This window comes from Triticum dicoccoides, chromosome 5A (genome assembly GCF_002162155.2).
Source record: "Triticum dicoccoides isolate Atlit2015 ecotype Zavitan chromosome 5A, WEW_v2.0, whole genome shotgun sequence".
NCBI lineage: Eukaryota > Viridiplantae > Streptophyta > Magnoliopsida > Poales > Poaceae > Triticum > Triticum dicoccoides.
The window spans coordinates 448,182,080-448,199,732 of record NC_041388.1 but is presented as its reverse complement, the minus strand read 5'-3'; positions in this window follow the sequence as shown (position 1 = coordinate 448,199,732).

Here is a 17,653-nt window from a genome sequence, read left to right as displayed (position 1 = left end):
CTCCATTTTGTTTGAAAGAAAACCGGGCTACCTAAGCTGTGACTTTGCTCATACTCAATAAACAGCTCATGCAGACAGGTGCGTCCTGGTATGTTGATGTAGACCAGGCCGCGAGAGACAGACAGCAAAGACGACCACAGTATCAGAGGCAGCTCGGACAGATGAGTCAGCCGCATGTCACAGCATTGCAAGCCGGTGCGGACGGGGAAAATCGGTACCGGTGTTGTAAACTGGCATGGACAGACGAATTAATGTAGACCGGGTCCGCAGAGGCGGCAGCTTTGTGCACGTCCATTGAACAGCAATCAAACGTGATCCCGGCAAGTCGATGTAAACCGGGCCGCAAGGGCGACGACTTGTGCGCGTCCATTCAACGGGTAATATGTCACGAACTATCGCCGGGCGGAGCATTATCAGCCCGTGCTCCATACCGTGGTATAAATCACATTTGTAGTGAATAATTATCCTGTATACAAAAATATACAGATCAAAGTAATTGTTCTTTGACAAAAACAATATGCACTAATAAATAAACTTAGATGGATGTCACCTGATTTTTTTTGTCGGATGAACGTGGATACTGGGATCAAAACATATCAAATGTCTGATGTCTCCACGTGACCTTCTCCTCTTGTCTTAATCTCTCATGGAGGACCTGATTGACATGAAGTCTCCATAAAAACCAGCAACTCAAATTGCCCTTTTTTAATCCTTTTGTCTTGATGTGATGATGAACCGTTAGTAATCCTTGATCTCGTATGTAAGTAACATTGATCTGTACATCAAATCTCTGAGAGCATGCATGTACTAGTATTGTTGTTATCTTCCAGCTGACCTCGGGTTCTGCGTGAGCAAAGAGAGGTCGCCGACTGTTTCTTTGTTTTATCTGCTTCAACATGCAAGGAGCAAAAAGGGACTTTGGTCTTCACGTGGAGGAGACAGTAGTAGCAACTACAGCGAGGCAAACTGGCGAGGAAACTTGGAGGTGAAGCGACACCTGCGCGGGGAGACCATAGCGGCGACTCACAGTGGCAACGGCTCGCGGGTGGCCACGCACTGAAGAACAACTTGAGGCCGGAGGCGAAGACAACTCAGAAACAAGGCGGATCAAAGCCTGCTCTGGTGATGACGACTCTGAGGCAGCGGCAGGACCAGTGACTCAGCGAGGGCGAGGTCGACGGGAGAACTACAGGTGACTTGGCCCGAGCAGCATTTTTGGCGTAAGCCGGGGCCGTTAACAGTAACGTTGAAGCAGTCCACAACAGCTAAGCGGGAGCAGTGAACCGGCGTGGCTGTGAGGCAGACCTCGATGACCCGAGGCAGCGCTTTTGATACGGGCGATGTTAAGGCAAATCCGGGTTGTCGAAAGGCGAATCCGGGTTGCCGTTTAGAGCAGAAGTGTGGCGATGTTGGGTCAGCTCAGCATGCTGAACCACGGCGGGAGTGACGGAGTGGCGCAGGTGAAACCCTAAAATCCCGTTCCAGGTCGGCTCGTAGACGGGGCTGATCGGCAAGGCGGCCAGCGGCGACGCAGGAGCCGGGCCGCGGGCGGATGACGCAGAGCGGGGCGGCACCGCGTAAACCGGAGCAGAGACACGTGGGCGTAGCTTCATGCAGTGACGAGCTGATCCGGGTCGTAGCAGAGTGCACGGGCACGTCGGAGGCGAAAAATCAGGTACGGAGACAGGGGCGCGCTCGGACGGTTTGGTGGCGGAAAACGGCGGCGACTCGGCTCGAGCTCGACGGAGACCGGCAACTCGGCCGCGGAGTCACACAACCAGCGGCGAAGCAGTCCGGATCCATCCCCCATCCGGTGACGGTTTAGCAGAAAGCGGCGACTCGGCAATGACGACTCGAAGACGCCGGGCGGACCATTGAGACGGTCTAGTGAGGAGGGGGTGACCTAGCAACATGGAAATCGAGCCGGTTTACTGAGGCAGCTATGATCTGAGGGCTTCAATGAACCGGAGCAAGGCATGGACGGGGCCGGCTCAGAGATCGAGTCTGGCTTCTTTCTTCTCTTATTCCGATGGAATTGTTCCCTTTCCTTTTTAGAACCAGGACTCGATGAACACGGCCATCAGATTGCTGATCGCTCTGGACACTGCGGAGGAAAAAAACACTCTTTATCCATGATCTGGTAGGTGCCTTCGTGGCTATAGATGTAGTAGTACTTAAATAATGCGGCACTCAATTAGTACTAGTCTTGGTCACGTACTAGTGCAAGTACTAGTTGATTCCTTGGATTTTTTTGCAGCCGGATTAAACACTCATTATCAGCCTTCATCCGTACTGATGTGGACACAAAGAGGAGAAGCAGTTTGACCCGGATACTGATTACTTGGTGATATCGAATCAGACTCTTGTCTGGTCTCATCTGTAACGAACAAAACGATCTGTGTTCGAATCCAATGGGTCGCCGTGCAACGCGTGAGGCGCTGCAGCCAAACCCTAACAACTCTACGGATCTTGTATCTGCTGGCTCCAAAAAATTTAACCATAATTCTGATCTCCCAATAATAAATGTGCTGACTCTGTCCATGGTCGTCCGGGTTGATCATGAACCTCTGATCCCTGAGAAAGATCCCTCCAAGAACTCAAGACCACCGTGCGCAGGCCCCATGGTGGGCGCCAACTATCGTGGAATTGTCACGGCAGATGTCCTTAGTGTCAGGACTTAGTCGCGAGGCCAACGCATCTATGTGGTAGCTTGAGAGGGGTTGAGCGGGACGAGAGGCACGATGTTTTACCCAGGTTCAGCCCCTCTCGGTGGAGGTAAAAGCCTATATCCTGCTTCATTGATATTGATGATGATGATCACGGTTAAAAGAGTGCTCTATCTCGAGAGCTATTGTCTAGACCTAACTTGTCCAACTTGTGGAACTTGTTAATCTTGTCCCTTTTGGGGAGCCCTGCCCCTCCTTATATATGTTGGAGGGGCGGGGTACATGTAGAGTCCTATTAAGATTAGGACTAGTCTATCTCTAATACAAACCGGATACAAGTCCAGGTCTTAACTCATTGTAAGATAAATGTTCCTCATGCCTTTCCTCTTAAACCGGCCCACCATTATCATAAACCAGCATGTTGGGCCTTGGGCCTTGTCATCCATCTGGAACACGCGCCGGGTCACCAATGAGTCTTCAGGCTCGTGAATCATCATACCAGTGAACCACCAGACACGTAAACCGCCAATCCTCTGGTGGTTTACCAATGAAACGCCTAGTCCGGCCGGGTTATACTTCCGGCCGGTTTACGCCGCGGGGTATATCCCCGACACCCTCCCCATAGCCAGAGGATCCCAACCGGATCCTAGACTCCGGATTTGAAGAGGATCAGGACATATTTGTGGATCTTGAGGATGGAGTATTCTACTAGGCGAGCTATGATGGCACAGTAGTGCCAATCGTGGCCGACTATCCTGGCCTCCTTCCTGCCTCACATGTAAGTAATCAAGAGACATCTTCTTCAAAAGAGCTTCCTCATTACGCCTCACCCACCGCACTATTTTGTGCTCCAAAGGTGAGGTGCTCAACGCCACAATGTGCACCAAAGGCATCTCCTAGGAGAGCGGTGCCCGTGCTGAGCAAATCTCCAAAGAGAAAGGCGAACGACAATATGGCAGAACCTTCATCAAAGAGGTATGCTTTTTAACCGTGCCTCCTGGCAGTCATATGAAACTATCACATTATCCGTTGTGTCTTATCAGGAAAAGCGTTCGCCGGACTATGTTTGGGGATCTTGCCGGCCATACCTCCACTAGTCAGATTCCAGACCCTGCCCTAAGGGTGGGGGCTGACGCGGGAGTGGTGCCGGACTGTCCTTCCGTAGAGGATTCAGATGATATGTCCCTTACAAACTCTGAAGTGGAGAGCACCATGAATGATCGGCGCCGGAGGGCTGCTCTCTGCGACCCCGGCTTTTCAAAAGAGGCATTCAATGCCTTCAGCTCTGCCGATGTAGACATCCGAGCTGCTCGGGATGGACTTGCTAGAGCCACAGACCAGCATTTAAAAGATATGCGGGTAAGTGTAGATTTGATAATCATATACCAGTAGCCACCAAGACTTGAAATAGTTGATACAACTGATTTAAGGATCATTGTATAATCAGGCATTCACGGAGAAGAACAGCCTGCTGTCTCAAGAGCTAGAAAAGTGTTAGACCCAGCTAGCTGCGGCTACAGCCGAATTGGAGAAATCCAAGGGGGCATCGCTGGGTAATGTTTCCCCACATCAGAAAAACATATTATCATATACCAGTAATATTAATATTGTTGTGTTTCCGCTGACAGGATCAGTAGATCAATTGAGGGAATAGCTGAAAATCACCCAGGCTAGTGAACAGGAGGCCAAAAGGCAACATGCGGCAGCCGAGTGTGTGCTGACGCGGGTCAGGGATGAAAAGAACAAGCTGCATGATTCAAATACCCTGCTGGGCGAAGAACTAAAAGATGTGCGACCCCGGCTAGCTGACGCCATCAAAGGAATAGGAGGCTACAAGGCGGCATATTCAGTATGCGTTTGACTATGCCTTTATGTAATTCGGCGAAGAAATGATCTGACAGATTTATATCTGCAGGTATGTTGACTGGCTGTTGAGGGAGTCCTGGACTAAGGGGTCCTCGGGTGTCCGATCTATTGAATATGGGCCGGACTGATGGGCCGTAAGGATACGAAGACTGAGGACCCCACACGTTTCCAGACAGGACTCTCCTTGGCGTGGAAGGCAAGCTTGGCGACCAACTATGAAGATTCCTTTCTCTGTAACCGACCTTGTGTAACCCTGGATCCCTCTCGTGTCTATCTAAACCGGAGGGCTAGGTCCGTAGATAGGCCGAATCCTCTTTATCATAGCCAGACTAGACTTTTAGGGTTTAGTCATTACGATCTCGTGGTAGATCAACTCTTGTAATACTCATATTTTTCATCAAGATCAATCAAGTAGGACGTAGGGTATTGCCTCCATAGAGAGGGTCCGAACCAAGGTAAACATCGTGTGCCCTGTCTCCTGTTACCATCGACCTTAGACGCACATTTCGGGACCCCCTACCCGAGATCCGCCGGTTTTGACACCGACATAGGTGCTTTCATTGAGATCTCCACTGTTCTGTCCCCAAAAGGTTCAATGGCCCCTTCAATTGTGACAGCCTGGTTTTGCCCACCTTTATTTGCCTAATTTTCAGTTATATTGGTTTTGAAATTTGGAGTTTTTGAATCTTTTCATATGGACTTAAGCACTTGGGTACCCCTTGGCTTTCACCCAAGTGTCCCATTACCCTCTCTAACCGTCACTCTCACTCTGGTTCATCTTAAAACAATTATGGGAATATTTTTCTTAAATGAAAAATATTCATTTTCCTCTCCTAAACCCTAGCTAATTTAATGTGCTCCAAAGCAACCCCAATTTTTCTTGCCCACAAAAATCTAAGATAATTCACAAATATTCTTGGAACCCTAGGGCACCATCCTGAGCAAAAATATTGCATAAAGTTTTGGAATATTTTTGCTACAGAAAATATTTTCTATTCTGGACAGAAATGGTGGTTTCTACAGCAATTACCATTTTACTAGCTCCAATGTGGCTGAATTTTCTTGTGAATCATCACCTTAGTAGATGATTGCTGCCCTCCAAAGACCAGCTACCAACTCCCAGCCATTTGACCCGAGTAACCTCTAAAAGTTACTAATCAGAAACTTACCAAGCGTGTGAAATCTTTTCTACTACGTGTGGATTCAAACCAAAGCGTGGTAATCTTCAAAACTACCACGAACAACAAGCTAGACATGATTTTTGGACTTAGGTCGGCCTGAGGGCACAGTTCACGTGATGAGCACACGTGTACACGATGCTAGCCTGCTTGTCGACGCGCTTTGAGTGCCACCGAGCGCTCTGTTTCACGTGTGCTCGATTCCCCGCCTGCCTAAGTGTGCCAAACCTCGCCACCATCATCATCCTACCCCCTTAACTCTCCCCTGGCACTTGCCGACACTGGAGCTCACCGTAGCAAGCACGGGCACGGTCCAGCAAATGAAACAGTGTGGTGCTCACTGTGCTCGTCATCACCCCAGTGCCCTTGTGCTCGTCCCCGTTCGCCCATAGTCCCCGCATGAGCTCCGTCTCCTTCTCCCTCTCTCACTGACGCCGCTCGTCGCCGGGCGCCGTGTCCAAGTGTCCACCGGCGGAGCCCGAACCTCCCCTCGACGCTCGGCTATAAATAGAGCCCTCCCCCAGCCTCCTCGAGCATCATCCACCACTCCTACACACTCCACAACCTCGTAGTCAGCCATAGCCCGGCGGGGCAGGCCACGGGCCGCCGTCCCTAAGCTTGAGCTCATCGGCGATCCCCTCGGGTTGTCTCCGTAGCTCCGGCCCCTCCCAGGCCCGGGCAACCCTTCCAGGGCCTCCGACACTCCGCGGTCGTACCGTTCCGCCCGGTTGGAGCCCCTGGAATCGTCTCTGCTCGCCGTCGTCTTCGTCTCCCGCTAGCTCTACTTCCTGTCTGTGCTAGAGAAGGTGATTCCGACGCCGTACGACCACCCCTAGCTACTCTACGGGTACGGGCAGGTGCGCCTCCGTATCCTCTCTCGATCCCTCCCTCTCATTTTGGCAAAGGAGCTCTCGTCATCGGCGTTCGCTCCGGCGAAGCCGCGCCGCCCCCTTTCTTGTTTCCCCTCTCCCCCTCACCTGACTAGCGGGGCCCGCTAGTCAGCCACTCAGTACGCGCATGAAGCGGTACGAGTGGTGGCGCCCCAAGGCTTTACGCCTTCGACGTCACCCCCGAGTCTGTTTCTGTTTTAATTTAAAATTTCATATTTTCCAAAGAGCTCTAAATAGCCAGAACTCTTTAACCATAGGTCCAAATGAATTGATTCTTTTTGCGTTGTGTTCTTTGTAAAGAAATATAGCAGCTCACCAAAAATGGGATTTTTCCCTGCTGTCTAGATTTTCTGGTGAATTTCAGAAGGGTTCTTGATATTTTCTTTTTGTGTTTATAATTATTTTCAGAGGGTGAGGCTTGTCTTGAGGATCACCAGGAGGCTTGTGAACCTCATCTGCACTAAGGCAAGCGACATCAACATTTTCATGGTTCCATTACAATATTTGTGATTTTCCCTACTTGAATGAATGATTTAATCCATGCATTTAGATAACCATTATGATATTTATATTCTGTAGTTGCTTGGTTAAGTTAATATGCTAGATTTACAGTAAGTGTAAAGATAACTAAGTTGGTAGAGGAACTAGAATTAAAGATTGTTATGGTAGAGTAATATGGTTATGGATATGAGTAATTATATGGAGTTATTTTCTGGCTTGATAAAATGATAAATTTCCTAGAAAATATTTTGGTTAAAGTAAGGTTTGATCTTATCAAGAGAAGTATCATGAGTTGTTGATGTTTTTGCTTGGTGTGGAGATAGTTGACTCAGTCATTTCAGTTGATATGTGATGCATATGTTAGTGGTGCATTTCATGGCATATTATGTCACCGGTTATTTTCACTTTAAGTTGAACCTGATAATAACTCAACTTGAATATATCGTTGACCTGGTCATGGTGCCACTGAATCGAGTTTTTCCCAGTGCAACCACATTTGCCTTTATGGGAAGGCCTTTATTCGGTCCGTTGCCATGCCTCTGGCCGGTGCATCCAACAAGGGAAGGTGATGGGCGTGCGGTACCCTGTCCTGGTAAGCAGACATAGCCTTGTGTGCCCGTTGTTGAGATTTTGGTACCATGTCCCCATGTGGGATAGTTTATGAGTTGGCCATGAAAGTGGTCGTCTGTGTTTGGTAGACACGGGGCCACCCAGGACTAGCCCAAAGGGGAGTTAGTCGGAGTGGCCGGGAGAGTGTCCTGGTAATGGAAGGCGTTTTGTCGGAACACCGCTGGTCCACCCAAATGGGAGTGCGAGGCCATGGGTTCCATGGTGTGGGTACAGTGCGCTACCTCTGCAGAGTGTATTAATCTATTAAGAGCCGAGTCCACGGTTACGGACACGCTCGAAAGTAGGTCACACCATGGGTCAACATTTAATAAATCTTGCACACTAAGTTATGAACTTTGCACTGTTGATGATGGCGGGAAGGCCAGCGGTTGGGATAAGACCAAGTGTTGGTCATGGTTGTGATCGTTGGAAGGATCACCGTTTTAGACCAAATTTGGGTCGTGGTTCTGATCGCCGGAAAGATCACGAGATAGTCATAGTTAAGATTTTGAGGATGATACGGTGGTGATTCAAGAAGGGATCACCATTGGAAAAAAGGGATTTTTCTCGCAAGAGCCTGATCACAGCATGTTGGTTATATTTTTGCATTATTAATAATTGGTTAATTATCATGACATTGTTTGTCATTATGTTTATCTCTGTTGTGAGCTTTAAAGTACATTCAATGTACTGACCTGACGTGTCATGCCAGATTTCAGGAAAGCATTGTCGGAAAGGTGCGCTATCCGAGTCTAGATCGTGTCCACATCGGTGTCCCTATGCTATGGAGTTCCCCTACGACGTTGTTCCACTGCTGCGTAGTTGTTATGATCGAGGCCTTTATGTTCACTAAATAATATACATATTTTTCAGCCGCACCGTGGGTGCCGCTTGGCCTCGCTACCTGTTGTAATGTCAACTTTGGTCCGCTAGTATCAATAAAGCGGTTGTTTTCTGTACCAAGATGTTGTGTGTTGCCAAAAGACATGGTCTCTGGGCTGGCAATGCATGGTAAACCGGTTGCTCTGAGCCGGGGTGCCACAACTCTTGGTATCAGAGCCACGCTGACTGTAGGCCACGCTAGACTAAGACGTGTTAGCTGGACGATATATATGAGTCTTAGTTGAGTGCCGATAGCATTGGTAGCTGGTTGTTGCATTGCATACACTTGTTTTATGTTTATGCTAACCTACTAATGGTTGTGAGTGTAGATGGCTCCGGTGCCGTATCCGTGCCAGTTGCAGCCGATGCCATTCACGTCGCCGCATCTCCTTCGTAACGTGTGGCGTCGACTGTACCCCCTCGGCGACGATCCAGTCTATCGTGTATACCGGGAGCGTCTAGCTGATTCAGTGTATGAGTATCACGCAGTGGTTACTCTACGCACCAGTTCTGACTCCAGCACTTACACTCGTACCTCTCGGAGCGGTTACGCTTCTACTACAACAATGGTCGTGGCCGCTTCCCTATCATTGATCCGGAGTCCGATAGTGTTGCTAGCCATCTTGCTCGTTACATCACCGCTAGCTATCTTATGATCCACGAGCTGGCTGGAGAGCTGACTCATGCCCGTACTGCTTTAGCATCTGCTTTAGTCTCTACTAGATCTGCCACTACTCCATCCTCCCTGGGATTTACTCCTTATATTCCAGCTAGTTCTAGTTCCCCTGTTTCACCGGTTACTCCTCCGAGTAGCTCGGGCGCCGCGACCGTGAGTCCTCTCAGTACCCCTGCTGAGTGGGTTTCACTTCTCTCTACCCCTGCAGCTCCGATGCTTCACCTTACCCCTGCCCCTGAGGGAGAGCCCTCGAGGCAGTGTCACTGTGTTACCTTTAACCCGGAGGTCTCAGTTAACCTCGTCAGTTCAGGATCCGAGTCCGCTTCAGGAGAAGACCCCGCAGGACCAGCCGAGCAGTAGAGCTTCTAAGTATTCGCAGTTGTCGGGACGGTGTACGAGCATAGTCGTACGAGTCATGAGGTTTTGTTTCATGTATGAGAGTATTTGGACCTGGCATCTTATGTATCTTTCATGTAGGAGTCTATGTATAATTATGTTGGGACTCTATTTTATTCGCCGTATTTTCTTCGTCATTTCAGTTTTTCTCGGGCTTTTTGTTGCTGGCTTTTCCCCATTTTATTTTGAATGCTTCTCATCTCGGTTGCGTTGTCTTGGGAAAAATCACAATAGGATGCCACGGGGAGGCAGCAGTAGCAACGTTCGCGAGAGTACTCATGTTCGTCGTTCCGCACGACAGGCAGGACACTCCCCCGAGCCGTACGTTCCACCACCACCTCCACCGCCAAATCCGCCCTCCATCGAGCAAATTCTGAGAATGTTTGAGGAAAGATGGAGAAATGATCTGATTGAAATTTTAAGAAGTGTGCAAGCTATGGTTGGGCAGAATGGAAATCAGAACGGTCATAACTCCAAGCTGTCAGATTTCCAAAGGACCAAGCCTCCCAGTTTCAGTCAGGTTATTGACCCCTTGGAAGCAGACGATTGGCTACGAACCATCGAGAGGAAACTTGAGATTGCTCGTACTCAAGAAGGTGATAAAGTTCCATTTGCAACTCATTATCTTGAAGGCACTGCTGCCATATGGTGGGAAAATGTAAAAGCCATTTGGCCTTCTAATGATGAAATCACCTGGTCAAAATTCAAGGATTAGTTCCAGAAGTAGCATATCCCTCTTGGAATTATGAAGACGAAGCAGCAAGAATTTCTCGCGCTCCAGCAAGGGAGTCAGTCTGTGCGAGAATATTTGCAAAAATTCAATCATCTGTCACGCTACTCCCTTCATGACGTGGCTACTGAAGAAATAAAGATTGATAGATTTCTTGGTGGATTAAACCCGCAACTCTGGTGTACTCTCAGTATGTTTGATTTCCCAGATTTCCCAACTCTGGTGAACAAAGCTTTCATTGCTGAAAGGGAACATAGGCTTTTATCAGACAATAAGCATGCTAGCAATGACCACAAGCGCAAGTTTGAGCCAAAGAAGGATGGGCAAGCCGTGAAAAAGGCTCGTACCTGGCAGCAGGCTCAGGTGGAATACAAGCCCAACTGGCAACAGAATGTTAACAAACCACCACTCAAGTCAAGAATGTCGTGACCAACGCAGTGCACGAGGAGCAACAGCGCAACAATTCTTGCTTCGGTTGTGGGAAAACCAAACATTATGCCAGACAGTGTCCCAAGAACAGCAAGGCAAAAGCTCTATTCAGACCACAAGTCAACTTTATGGAGTCATGCCCGAACTAGCAAAACATCATTGGGCACATTCATCACCTCTCCGCATATGAAGCCCAAGAGAACCCCGAAGTTGTCATTGGTATGTTTCCTGTTAATAGCATACCTGTAGTAATTTTATTTGACTCTGGGCTTCCCACTCTTTTGTCTGTCGGAGTTTTATCGCCCAAAACAAATTTCCTTGTTCGCTTTTGGGCAAAAATATGCTGGTACAAACCCCGGGATCCCTAATCAGAAGCAACCTGGTCTGCCGTAATTTGGAAATCAATATCAACGGAGTCTGCTTTTCAACTTCTTTGATAATTATTGAGTCCGCTAAGCTAGATGTTATCTTGGCTATGAATTGGCTGACTCAGTATCAAGTATGCCTAAATTGCGCGACCCGAGAAATCACTTTGACCAGTCAGAAAGGGCAGACTACCAAATTATATGCTCACAGAAGCATACCCAAGAAAGAAATGGCCTTCACCGATGTGGCTGAATTGGAATTAATTCCTGTGGTCAGTGTGTTTCCTGATGTATTTCCCGAAGAGCTGCCAGGTATGCTACCAGATCGAGAGCTTGAGTTCGCAATAGATCTTGTGAACGGAACCGCACCATTATACAAGAAGTATTACTGAATGCCCTCATCAGAATTAGTGAAGCTAAAGAAACAGCTTGATGAAATGCTCCAAAAAGGATATATCCATCCCAGCTCTTCACCATGGGGATCACCTGCTATCTTGGTGGACAAAAAGGATGGCAGTATCTGCATGTGTGTGGATTACCCTCAACTGAATGATGTCATCATCATAAACAAATATCCGTTGGCAAGGACTGATTACTTGTTTGATCAGCTAAGTGGGGCCAAGGTTGATTTACGGACAGGATATCATCAACTCAAGATTAAAAAGGAAGATATTCCTAAGACCGCATTCACCACTCGATATGGTCCTTATGAATATACAATTATGTCCTTTGGTCTCACCAATGCCCCTGCCTTTTTCATGCATATGATGAACAAAGTATTCATGGACTTCCTCGACAAGTTCATGGTAGTATTCATCGATGACATACTTATTTACTCAAGAAGTGAAGAAAATCACAAAGAACACCTCCGAGCAGTGTTACAATGGCTCTGCGACCATCAGCTATATGCCAAATTCACTAAATGTGAATTCTGGCTCAAGCAGGTTGGATTTCTTGGACACGTGCTATCCGCCGAGGGTATAGCTATGGACCCGAGCAAAGTTAAGGATGTGCTTGATTGGTTGCCACCTACAACTGTATCACAGATTCAGAGTTTTCTTGGATTGGCCGGTTACTACCGATGTTTCATTGAAGGGTTTTCCAAGTTTGCCAAACCCATGACGGAGCTGCTCAAAAGGATAAGAAGTTTGAATGGACCAAGGACTATGAGAAAAGTTTCAATGAGCTAAAGGTACGGCTGACAACTGCACCGGTGCTGACTCTTCCGGATATCTACCGCAGTTTCGATGTGTACTGCGACGCCTCCAGACAAGGGCTTGGGTGCTTACTTATGCAAGACGGAAAGGTAGTAGCCTATGCACCACGACAGTTATGACCCCACGAGGGAAATTATCCTACACATGACCTGGAATTGGCCACGTTGGTTCATGCTCTAAAAAATTGCAGACACTATCTCATCGGGAAGAGGTGCCAATTTTTTATCAATCACAAAAGTCACAAATATATATTTACTCAGCCAGATTTAAATCTACGTCAATGAAGATGGCTTGAGTTAGTCAAGGACTATGACCTTGGAATAAATTACCACCCCGGTAAGGCTAACATGGTTGCCGATGCACTCAGTCGAAAGCCTATCAGCCTGAATGTCATATTGAAATCCTTTCCTCCTAAACTTCAAGAGCAGATTGCTTAGCTCAACCTGGTCATAGTTGATTCCGACCTTGCTAATATTTTGGAAGTAGCCCCGACACTTGAGGAAGAGATCTGCAAGGCCCAGCCAGCTGACACCGTCCTGGAAAAGCATGACAAGAACATGGTGGTAGGACAGACTTCAGACTTCTCGAATGATCAATTTGGTACCCTCCGTTTCCATAGAAGGCTTTGTGTACCCAATCAAACGGAGTTAAAGCAGAAAATCCTAACAGAGGCACACAAATCTTCGTATTCCATTCGCCCTGGAGGTACAAAAATGTATGAAGACCTTCGACAAATATTCTGGTGGGATATATGCAACAAGGTAAAGGCGGAGCATCAGAAGCCAACCGGACTTCTCCAACCGTTGCCAGTTTTACAATGGAAATGGGATGATATCTGCATGGATTTCATCACAGGACAACCCAAAACTCAGCAGGGGCAATGATGCAATCTGGGTCATAGGTGACACCTTAACCAAGGTTGCTCACTTTATTCCAATCAGAACCACATATCGAGCAGATCAACTTGCTTAGCTATATGTATCCAGAATAGTCAGTCTGCATGGAGTACCCCAAACTATCATGTCTGACCGAGGTTCACTTTTTACCTCCACTTTTTGGTCACGTCTCCATCAAGCCTTGGGGACAGCCCTAAAATATAGTACGGCTTATCATCCTCAGACCAATGGACAGACAGAGCTAGTAAATCAAATACTCGAAGATATGTTGCGAGCCTGCGCTTTGGCCCAAGTACCAAAATGGGAAGACTTCCTGCCATATGCAGAGTTCTCCTACAACAACAATTCGAGACCAGTTTAAAAATGTCACCATATGAGGCTTTTATGGCCGTAAGTGCCGCACCCCATTATATTGGTCTCAAACTGGAGATAGCCGTATGTTCGGAACAGATCTCATGATGGAAGCTGAGAAACAAGTTAGGGAAATCAGAGACAGAGTGCAATTGGCCAAATCCCGACAGAAGATTTATTATGATGCAAAGCACCGTCAGATTAGCTTTGAACCTGAAGAACACGTATACCTCCGAGTCACTCCTATGAAAGGAATCAAGATATTTCAGACTCGTGGAAAGTTGGCACCCAGATTTGTTGGTCCATTTCCAGTTATGTCACGAGTGGGTACTGTTGCATATTAGTTGGAACTACCCCCTGAATTATCATACGTGCACAACGTCTTTCACGTTTCACAGTTGAGGCGATGCATAGCGCCGCCAGAGAAAAAGACTGCTGTGACTGAGATAGAGTTGGCAAAGGACTTAACATATGAAGAGAGACCGGTTAAATTTTTGGATCAGATGGAAAGGGTCACTCGTAGCAAAGTAAGAAAGTTCTACAAGGTTCAGTGGGAGCATCACACAGAGTCAGAATCCATGCGGGAATGGGAAGAATTTCTAAGGGCACATTATCCTGAATGGTTTTCCCAAACAACCGAATCTCAAGGACGAGATTCATTCTAAGTGGGGGAGGTTTGTGACAGCCTGGTTTTTGCCCTCCTTTATTTGCCTGATTTTCAATTGGATTGATTTTGAAATTTGGAGTTTTTGAATCTTTCCATATGGACTTAAGCATTTGGGTACCCCTTGGCTTTCACCCAAGTGTCCCATTTCCCTCTCTAACCCTCATTCTCACTCTGTTTCATCTCAAAACAATTATTGGAATATTTTTCTTAAATGATGTCATGGTTCGTCAAGCCCATCCTTGCAAACGCCGGACTCTTCGCCTATGGGAGTTCAATCCCGAGGGACCGTGTGCCATTCAAAATTTCCTCGGTCTGACGCACGAGGAGATGTACAAGTCATTCTTCGGACCTCAAGTGGAGTGTCCGGAGATCACCGAGGACATGGGCCTGAGTAGTAACCGCGCCGCCGATGAGGTAAGGCATCTTCCGGCCGAACATCTCTCTTCTTACGAAGTTATTTCTGAAAGTTTGCTTTTTGACCAAGGCTGGCTAACAAAGGTGAAGTTGATTCGGTGTTCGGCCCCCCTCCCTGAGGGTTTGGAAAATCCGGTATTGGAAAAGATGCTCGAGACCGCACCTTGCCCCGAGCCCTTGAAGGAAGACACTGTGGAGGATAATGCGGGCGGACGCGGGCCCCCAACGCTGCCCACTCTAGCCGAGGGACCAAGTGTTTCCATGAAGGAAGGCGACCAGAAGAGGAAAAGGACTGCACCCGGGGATTTGGAAGCCGAAGCTTCCAAACGAGAGAAGAAGTCTCCCACAGAGGGTCCTACCTCGGGGGGCGCCGTTGCCGCACAAAGTCCGCAGGGGGATCAATTCTCCCGCGAGTCATAAGTGACCCGAAATACTTTTAATGGTACAGATATGCCATCTTTTTCTTCTGAGAAAATAATCACCGCATATATTTTTGCAGTTCGGGCCTTAGCCCCTCTCAAATGAGCTCGTCTTCGGGGGATCTTCTTCCAGAGATGATGGAGAGCGAAACGCCTCCTCCGGACTCCTCCGCGCCAGAAGCGGACGACCCTGAAATGTCGTCACGGAGGGCCTCTCCGTGTCCGGTGAGGCCAGAAGATAATCCCATTGACCCCCAAAGCTCCTAGTGTCCGGCTCCCGAAGAGAGCAGACAAAAGAGTCCGGCACCGTCTGGTGTGCGATCGGATGTTCTGAGGGAGTTTGTGGGGCGAGTGGCCATCTCAGATGAACACCGTGTGCTGATGAACACGGTTATGGAGACAATATCGTCCGCCGAAAGTGGATTGCATGAAGCTTTTATGAGTCTACTGACAGGCTTTGAGGTACGTAAAAGAATGTATGATAGTCCTGCACATGCTAGGTGTGCCCTGTGTAGATAGTAGCCCCTGAGACTCTGGTTGTCGTCGGAAACGATGATGAACAGAGGATCATATTCCCAGGTAATAACCATACTGCCTCTATGTGCAGGTGATGGAAGCTTCGGTGGCTAGCCGGACTAGCGAGTTTGCCCATTTAGAACGGCAGTTGGATGCGGCAGACACCGACATCGAGCTTGTTAACAAAAGGCTTGACGAGGCGCAGGGTAAGTGTCATTATCTGGTAAATGTCACATAGGAAGAGCAGCATGATGCCAGTATCTTTAATATGTTGTGACTGCAGATGGAGCTGCCACTGTTGAAGCCTTACGGGCAGAACTTGCCCGAGCCAAGGAATAAGCGAGGTTGGGTAATGCGGCTGCTGTGAAGGCGGCCGAAGAGTTGCAAGCCGAGAAGGCCGCGCATGGCGAGACCCGAGACAAGATGGCCAAGATGGCTACAGAATTAAAAGCCGCCGCCGACCGTTGCCGGGTTCTTGAAAAGGAAAACCAAGCGAAGGCATTGGACCTTCAGAAATCTGCTGCGACGAAAAAGGATCTCCGCTCTGCAATGAGGGCAAAGAAGGAGGAGCTGAGGGAAGCTGGGGATATTGTAGCTGGGAAATCCTTTATGATTTGGCGGCAAGCGCTGCCAATGCGGCCAAGTACTTCCAGGGCAGACGGACCATGAAGTAGACCAGCTGTTTTGAAGACAATTCCATTCTCCCGAGCGTCCACTTTCATTGACTGACCAATTAGCCGAATGGGCCGAACTAAATAGGTTGTCCGGACTCTCCATGAGGTCTGTTGTGGATCAGCTATGGCCGGAAAGGTCAAAACCGAGCAGCGATTTTGGCTTGGTGCAGCAGGTCCTTGACGTGGTGCCGCGCATTGATGCGATGAGGAGGTCGGCGTGCATAGAGGGCACACGGATGGCCTTTGCCCGTGTTAAGGCATACTGGGCGGACATGGATGCTACCAATGTTGCAGCGTGGGATTCGGCTATAGGTCGAAAGGCTGCTGAGCACTACTTTGAAAAAGTTCTTGAGGGTGCCCGTTTGATAGAGACCCAGTGCTCAAAAAATATTATGTTTGAGTGATATGTAATCTCATTGTAATCAAAATGCTTTTATGAATTTTTATAAGGCTATTTTTATACTTTTGCCTGAAAGTAATATGATGCCTCCTGGGCGGCCGTTTATGTATACATGCGTATAACCTGAAAGATTGCAGTCGTTGGCTTCAACCCCCACGCATATAATGTGGAGGTGCTTGTGAAAAACGCGTTCACACTTAACCCAATGTCTTGGTCCTATTAAGGAGGTGATAGCTGAGCGAGCGAGGCAATCGGACTATAATGCTTTAGCACTTTCACTTAGCCATAGGAGTTTGACAGTGGGGCTACTAGATAGCCCCTGGTGGCACCGCACTATCCCGATTCCGGGGTGCGTACATGCCTGGCCGGAAAACGGCCCTTTGTTAAGGCGGTGGAATTCTCACATTCCCACAGGTCATCGAGTGGTTGACTAGTCTCACGCTATATCATGACAGTTAGTTTTCAGCTTTCTCTACTGAGGTGCTCGTCAGGATGAACCAGGGCACAATCGCAGTAGTTCTCCTGGTGCTACCTTAGCCGGCAAGGCGAAACGTAAGGCACCAAAACACAGGAGACAGGCAAACCCAACATTTGACCAAAGACAATGATTCGGAGCTGATGCATATAGGGCCAAACTCGCGACGCCGAACACTCCCTAAGGTATTCGGTCTTTGTGGTATAAACCGGGCCTAAATAGTGGCCTTTGTAAGAAGCCCCTTGTGTCCAGGTACGCGCATTGTTCTGGCATGGCCACATGCCAAGACGCCAGCATCCTTCTCAACGGTGGATATGTGTCAACAAGAGACAGTAAAAAAGGTTTACGTAGGGTCTTAATCTAAAAAGAATCCTTGGAGCGGGTCCCTGCTGCACATCTGCGCCTGTGTCTCCATTGTGCCGTATCCTGCACGGGT